Source organism: Mus caroli, chromosome 7 (assembly GCF_900094665.2).
Source record: "Mus caroli chromosome 7, CAROLI_EIJ_v1.1, whole genome shotgun sequence".
NCBI lineage: Eukaryota > Metazoa > Chordata > Mammalia > Rodentia > Muridae > Mus > Mus caroli.
In genome coordinates, this window is record NC_034576.1 from 140341592 (window position 1) to 140348514 (window position 6923).

The window sequence follows — 6923 nt, forward strand, 5'->3', positions numbered from 1 at the left end:
ACCTAGCACTTCATCTCTGCTGACTGAGTTCTAAGCTATCTCATCACTTCCATACTGGGGGAAACTGGGGTTGTTTGTCCTGAACCCAGGCTCTGAGAGGGAGCCACAGGGCTAGAGGTGACTGGAGAGGGTGTATGTATCCTGACAAATACAGGTTGAAGCCTGTGTTGAGGAGTAATCTCCCAGGCAATGGCTGGCTAGTATGAGGGTCCTGAGGCTGCAGAGCCCATGTAGTACTGTGTCTTGAGGAGCTAGTGTTGGATAGGATGTGGTGTATAGGGAAATCTACCATGCAGGAGCTCCAGGAACTTGGATTTTCATATTATTGAGATCTCCATGAGTCAACATGTGCAAACATCCCTGTAGACACATCCAGAAAATGTCCCAGATGGAGTGGCAAGTCAGCAGCCTTGACTTGCAGCATCTGGTGATTGTCACCTGCAGTGTCTGGGTGAAGAATGTCATCTCTAAGTAGTTCCCCACCCCCATCATCATTGGCTCCACCCACAGCTTAAACCTTTATCAGTAGCTCTCCATATGAACGCCAAGTCCATTTCCTCTTCAGCTGGGTACCCAGCAACCTCCTGGTCTGATCCTACACCCCTACACCCCTTCTCAGTTCTAATGAGGCTGCCCTCTAGACAGCCTGGCTGTGACCTGCTTCTTTTGTGAGCCCCATGTACCCCTGAGCATCATCTATAGAGGACAAGTTCCCTTCATAGTATGCCAAATCCTGGTGGCTGCCTAGCTCCCTGTTCTGTAGATGAGTAGTGGAAGCCCCATCAGACCTTGAGGGCAGTGATGGGGGAGCTGTGCATGGAAAAGGACTGCCATCTGGGAGGGGCGCATTTACAAAGCAGAGCCGGAATAAATTTTCAGCACTGACCAAGCCTCTCCAGAAACTGAGGAAATCAGATTTTGTGCTTCTCCCGGGGATGATTCAGCTCTGAGACAAATGGCTTTCATTTAAACAAAATGATCAGGCATGTTCAAAGACGGCCAAAAGTGCAAGGACATGGGTCCTGTCAGGCACTGACAGATCCTGGCCATCTGGGGTTATTATTGTGGGTCAGACCTGAGCAGGCGTGTGGGAGTGACCAGAGCTGTTATTAGCCATCCTGTCATAGCAAGCTGAACATTCCCTTCATCCTCCTAGCTAAAAGGCCTTGTAGTTTCTGATCCTTGAATCACATAGAATCTGGGGATCCCAGATGCTCTTGGGGGAAGGGGGAGAGGAAGTGCTGGTACTCAGGTAGTGGCTGTATGGTAAAGAGGTTGGATGTTGGCAGGGTGCAGAATCCAGGCACCAATAGTCACGATACCTCCACTGGGGTGCTGTCATTCATTCCTGCAGTGCTGATCTACAGCATCTATCCATGTAATCACACTGCCCCTCTGGCATACTCAGGCTTCAAGCTTGTGGTCTTTGATATCACCGACTGCAACTGACAGCTGGCCTGGCCGTCAGGAGCTGGGGTCTCCTCATATAGTTGATTGCCATCACTGACACAAACCCAGTTACGTCTGACGCTAATGTTCTTCACCAAACTTGATTACCAAGCACTGTGTTGTCTCTCTTGATTCCCTGGTATATTGAGATGACTGCGTTAAACCTGGACTTCTACTTAGCCGATTAGAAATGACTTCTCCTTCATTAGGTACGAAGTGCCCTCGGAGGAAGTGATCTGACTCTAGGACCCTCAACTCCTGGCAGCACCATGGATCTCCCAAGCAAGGCCAGCCTGGATCATAGTCTCCAGAAGAGTCCATCCCTTCCTTCAGCTCCGTGAACACAGGTAAAGACAGATGTTCAATGCCCCTTCCTAGACTCTAATGCAGTGAATAACGTTTCTATTCAATGTAATGATACGGCCAAGATAATGTTGGTTAAAACACACAGGAAAAACAGACAGGTATGTAGAGTGGCTGGTTGCTATGGCTGCTGAGAGACCCTTGGATCTATTGGTCATGCGTGAGTCCCTCAACCCTCCAAGCCTTTTCTCAGTGCGTGTGAGCACACCACCCTTCCCAACCTTCCCCTTCCATCCCCTCTCGGCTCTCACGCAAGGATACAGAGTCCTTCCTCCCTAAGTACAGAGGCCAGAAGGACTCTGGGGTAAGACAGAGACCACTGGAAACTTGGCCATGCTTGAGAAAAGCTCACACTCATGTCTACCATTAGCTCTGTTGGAAGTTGAATGTGAAATGTTCCCACAGGTTTCATGTGTATGTGGCCATCAGCTGACGGTGCTGTTTTGGAACGTTGTGGAGCCTTTAGGAGGTAGAGCCTTGCGGGAGGAAGTGAGTCACAGGAGATGGGGTGTGACATTTTATAGCCCAGCCCTACTTCCTGTCTACTCTTTGCTTCATGATTGAGAAGGTGGTGGAATCAGGGGCCTCAAGCTCCTCCCGCCTCTTTACTCCTGCATCGTGATAGACTCTTATCTTCAAACCCTTTGCCCAAATAGCCTTTTCCTTCTTTCTTGAGTTGCCTTATTCAGGTATTTTGTTACAGCAATGATGAAGATGATGAATATAAGTCATAAAGATTCAAATTCCACAGGAATAGGCTTCATTTGGAGGAACATTTGTTGCCTTCCAGGGCCTTCCTAATGCTTGTCACATTAACATTCTGTAGGCTCTGTAGGGACAGACTCTTGCTTCATTTGAATGATGCTTTCTTTACTGGACTCCCTGAGCATGTTTGAAGGACTGCTGTGTATGGCCCTGATGTCCCTGGTTGTAGATGGCACAAAAGAATCAGGCCTGGTATGGGAAGGCCACCTTCTCCATTGCTGAGTGTGAAGTTGTGGTTGCTGTTTGAGGTCTCTCAAGCACAGCTCTGGCTCAGGGGCTTGCCACAGACTATGTATCCAAGAAGGGAGTGCAGAATGCACAGCTGAGTCAGTAACCTGTGGTCCTCAGAGCATAGGAGATTTCCTAGAGTTTTCACAAGACTCCTCCCTTAAGTTCAGGGAAGTGTGTTTTTTCCCTTGGGTGGGAGTGGGCCTCAGGGAGTATAAACAGGGGTTGACCTGAGCCCAGATAAGTCCAGATGAACTGTAGGTAAATGTGGAAGTAAAGGTTGGGCCACAAGACAGAGCTGCCACCAATAAGGATGCGCAGCCCTCACACTGGAACATACCACTCTGAGCACCGCCTCTGGTGCTTGCAGTCTTGCCAAATAATAGCTTTGGCAATTATTTGTATTTTTATTAATAAAAATAATGCCCGGTTATTTCAGACCCAGCTGACTTCATTCGATCTGAGGATTATTTTCACATTAGGGAAATAATCTGGAAACATCTGGAAACCAGAACAAGTGACCATGGTTCCCCATGGGCTACAGCTTTATCCAATTGCTTCTAGAAAGAAGGCCCTGGTACACCTGAGGCTCTGTGTGGTCAAATCCAGAGAGAGGAATGAGAGCACAGAGGCCAAGAGAAATGAATGGACCAAAGGATTTTAAACAACAGTGAGTGGCAAATAGTTAACCTTCTTGCAATTCAGTGCTGGTCGAGTGTGCTGGCAAAATGAACTCTTGGGAGTTCCCAGACATTGCTAGTGGGAGACTATACTGAATTAAAACAGCCTCTTCAAAAACGATGTTGTAACAGAAGTCAAATGTTTATATTCAGAAGGAAATCAATCATGGACACATGCACAGGCATACGTTTGCACACATACATTTCTATATGTGTAGATAAAATGTATATTATTTAAAGAGCAAAGTTGGGAAATACACCACATGAATTGAAACCCAGGCTTTCTAAATTGACTGTAAATAGTATTCCATAAAATAATCCATTCTTTACCAAGAGTTATTTTCCAGGTTTAGGTAGGTACCTCAATGCTTAGTTTTAGGAAGTTCTCCTCTCTCTCTCTCTCTCTCTCTCTCTCTCTCTCTCTCTCTCTCTCTCTCTCTCTCTCTCTCTCTCTCTCTCTCTCTCTCTCTCTCTCTCTCTAACACACACACACACACACACACACACACTCAGAGAGGGAGAGATAGAGAGATTTCATAAAAGTTTATACTAATTTAATTATGAGCCACTTACAAGAACAAATAGTATGTGCATACATTTGTAAACGTTGAAACATATGGGATTGACTGAGAAGAAGAAATTGGTTCAAGTGTGTCCAGTTGCAAGTCAGTATCAGATATACTATAAAAGTCTTCACACTTGATTTTTTAAAAATGTCTCTTTAAATCTTATTTTATATTTTTGAGGTTCTGGGCATAGAAACCCAGGGCCATGCACCTACTATACACATGTCCCATCACCTAAAAATCATTTTTAGGGAAAAAAGTCTGAAATTAAGTATATTCCACTGGTGAATAATCCCCTTTTAGGGAAAGATTTATGTTGGCTTTCTGATCTTAGTACGGTTATGCAAAATTGGTTAATTTACTAACAAACAGTTTGGTATGTTCACCTCTTATTTTGCGTGGTAAGCAGGGGTTATACCATTTATTTTACTAGCAAAAGGTTCCATGCCCACGATACTCAAGACCTGCCCCCAAGAACATGGAGTAGAAGAGCTTCCCCGTAACAGTCAAGGGCCATTGCATAGCACATGCACCTGCCCTTAGAACCACTTACGCATGGCATCTTCTCCTGTGACCATGATAATAAACCCCTCCTTTCAGCACCGTCCTGGCCCAGGGCCTGCCAAATCTCTCCAGGGATGATAGGCATATGTTGTGTGTCTTAGAAAGAACACACAGACATGCAACAGGCTGAGGGCTGATGCCAATATGCAGACACTTGGGGTGGGTAGCATGTGCCCTCTGTCTTTAAGCTGAAGGACTAACTATGGAGCCTCTGTCTGCTCCACACTGTCCACAGCGGCTTCAGAAGGACTCCATAGCGATCCTGCCTGTTGGCGATCAATAGCCACTATATGATGAGCGTGCCTATTAATCAATCTTTTCTGTATTTCAACGTAATTGTGAACTCAAATTCCAGGGCCTCTCCTGGAGCTGGCTGTGTTGTCGGCCAGTGTCTGTGACATTCACTTCTTCAGAAAGGCTGATTCTGGGAGTACCCAGAGGTAGCTCTGAGCCCCTACTTTTTTTTAGGTCCAGCACTCTGAAAAGGACGTCTCTCTTCAGCCCAGGATAGGCAAGCACTGAGCACCAAGATTGCTATAGAAAGAGACACTCCTAACACCCTCTCTCCCATGGACTCAGCTAAGCAGGCAGGAGAAAAACAGCAACCTGCTACTCAATTAAATAGAGCTTAAAAAAAAGTCCCCTTGTGATTTGTGCTTGTACAAGAACTAAATAAATAAAACAGAAACCTTTATTGAGCCATCTCCTGCCGGCTACAAAAGCCCATAACTAGAGCCCCTCCCCAGCCCATAATCCCCTGGGAAAACCCAAGACCTGTCTTTTGAAAGTATTAGAAATCCTCCATGCCTGGCTTCATCATTCCACAAGCACACAGGTTTCTGAACTAAGTACTCAGCAAATGCAATATAAAAATCTTGTTAATCACTCAGTCCATAAAGCGTGACCTTTCTACGGCTCATTCTTTAAGCAGCTAGAAGTCTCCTGGGCTCAGCTATCAAATTCTCATGAGCATGAGTGACTTATGAAATTGGCTGGCATATTTTATAAAGTCTGAGTATTGCGGGTGGTAGCCTTACTTTATGACGGGGCAGTAAACTTAGATTGGCCTGTTCTACTCGAGAACTGAAGGCGTTCCGTGGGCCTCTTTGGAGTCAGTGCAGCACCGAGACACTGATTCTCATGCATCTATTGTTCTTGCTGATTTTCATATGAGCTTCTCAAAATCAGACACTGTGCTGAATCGCCCACCCTGGTGAGTTAAGCATGCACTGAAATATCATTAGTAAAGTCTCTCCTGCAAAGCTCTTTGGAAGCCTTGAGGGCTCTGTGATCTTACCCCAACTAGTCCTTGCCCAGGAAGGCAATGTCAGCCCTATTGCTATCCCTGCAAGTTGTTGGGAGACTGCATTTAAGAACTTGGACTCCATGGTTTCCAAGATTAAAAGTTGAAGTTTAGACAAAAGGATCGAGTGACATTTCCCCTTGTATCTCTCAAAAGTTCATGACCAGAGAGATGGCTTAGGGGTTCTTGCTATGGTGCCACAAGACCTGAGTCCAAGTCCCAGGGTCCACAAGGTAGAAAGAAAGAACAGACATTATCGAGTTGTCCTATAACTTCAACGTGTGTTCTGTGTCCTGTGTGTGTGTGCATGCACACACATACACTCACACAATAAATAAATAAATAAATAAATAAATAAATAAATAATAAATAAATAAATAAATAAATAAATAAATGTAAATTTTAAAAATAATTCATGGTACCATGCTGATCCAGCTGGCTAGGACCCTGTAGAAATGATCAGACAGAGTCTTCATGGCTGGAAGCGGTTCAGGGTAGTGGGTGGGAGGTTGAGGTAGTTTAATAGCATGAGAGAATCTCAAAGTATCTTGGAGGTCACAGAGCTAAACTCAGGCACTCAGTCCTGGAGGAGATGGATGCATGACCCAGTCTCCTAATGGTTCGCACACTATTCTGTGTCTGTTCTGTGGGGCAAGAGTGCAGCGTCTGGAAAACCAACAACAGCCCTTTCAGGGAACAAACATTTCCTCACACAATCCATGGGCTCCTCTGAACTGACGCTTGCAGGAGTCAGTTGTGTGCACATGAGTAAGATGCCAGTGACACCCAGGAAATCCCAGGGAAATGGGGTTCAGTGTATCTGTTGTGCCCTGGGGTCTGTCATGGCAAAAGCAACTGTACCATGGCAGGGACAGGAGCCCACATGGAGTGTCCCAGGGCACACTGAGGAGGATGTCTGAGTGAAGGAAACGGCTGAAGTCTTACACAATCAAGTTACCACTGGGCTCCCCTGTTAAGGCTAGACATGAGTGAGTGACCTGAACC

At 45.8% G+C, this 6923-nt stretch overlaps 1 protein-coding gene across 1 annotated transcript in view; it reads right to left on the reverse strand.

Moving 5' to 3' along the window:
- The window catches only part of Tcerg1l (transcription elongation regulator 1 like), a 178505-nt gene that overhangs the window by 13533 nt on the left and 158049 nt on the right, over window positions 1-6923 (reverse strand). The window lies entirely within an intron of this gene.